Consider the following 969-nt stretch of genomic DNA (forward strand, 5'->3'; position numbering starts at 1 on the left):
CACGTTAATTTCACGAGCAAGCAGTTCCGTTGATCGGATCAACTGGATCCATTACATATATATATATATATATATATATGATTTAACAGAAAGGACCCAGCAAGGAGGAAAAACAGCAAGCTGAAGACGAAAATACAGCAAGCGAAGATAAAAACGCAATATACGGAAACCTAGACGTTAATAAAACAAACGGGAAACTGGACAAAACGAGACACACGAAAGATTCGCAGCCGATTTTCTCCTCAGTCAATGTCAGGAATGTCCTAGCAGTTTCGTGTTTTCAACACTGAGACTGCTTAATTCCCGCAAGCGCCAGAGTATTAAGCTTCAGGGAAAAGCGAATGTATACGAGAATAAACACAAGAACAAGAAAGCTAAAAAATATACATATACAACATGATAAAATAATATATGTGTACATATATATATGTATACATACATATATAGGCGCAGGAGTGGCTGTTTGGTAAGTAGCTTGCTTACCAACCACATAGTTCCGGGTTCAGTCCCACTGTGTGGCACCTTGGGTAAGTGTCTGACCAAATCCTTGTGAGTGGATTTGGTAGACGGAAACTGAAAGAATTCCGTCGCATATATGTATATGTATATATATATGTGTGTTTGTGTATCTGTTTCCCCCCCCCCCCAACATCGCTTGACAACCGATGTTATTTTACGTCCCCTTAACCTACCGGTTCGGCAAAAGAGACCGATAAAATAAGTACTAGGCTTACAAAGAATAAGTCCTGGGGTCGATTTGCTCGATTAAAAGCGGTGCTCCAGCATAGCCGCAGTCAAATAACTGAAACAAGTAAAAGTGTATACATATATATGCACGCATACACACACACACGCAAACACACATACACACATATATATGTATATATGTATGTATGCGTGTATGTTGATACATATATATGTGTGTGTGTACGTACGTATGTATGTATATATATATGTATGTATATAATA

The sequence above is a fragment of the Octopus bimaculoides genome, chromosome 17 (genome assembly GCF_001194135.2).
Source record: "Octopus bimaculoides isolate UCB-OBI-ISO-001 chromosome 17, ASM119413v2, whole genome shotgun sequence".
In the NCBI taxonomy this organism is placed as follows: Eukaryota; Metazoa; Mollusca; class Cephalopoda; order Octopoda; family Octopodidae; genus Octopus; species Octopus bimaculoides.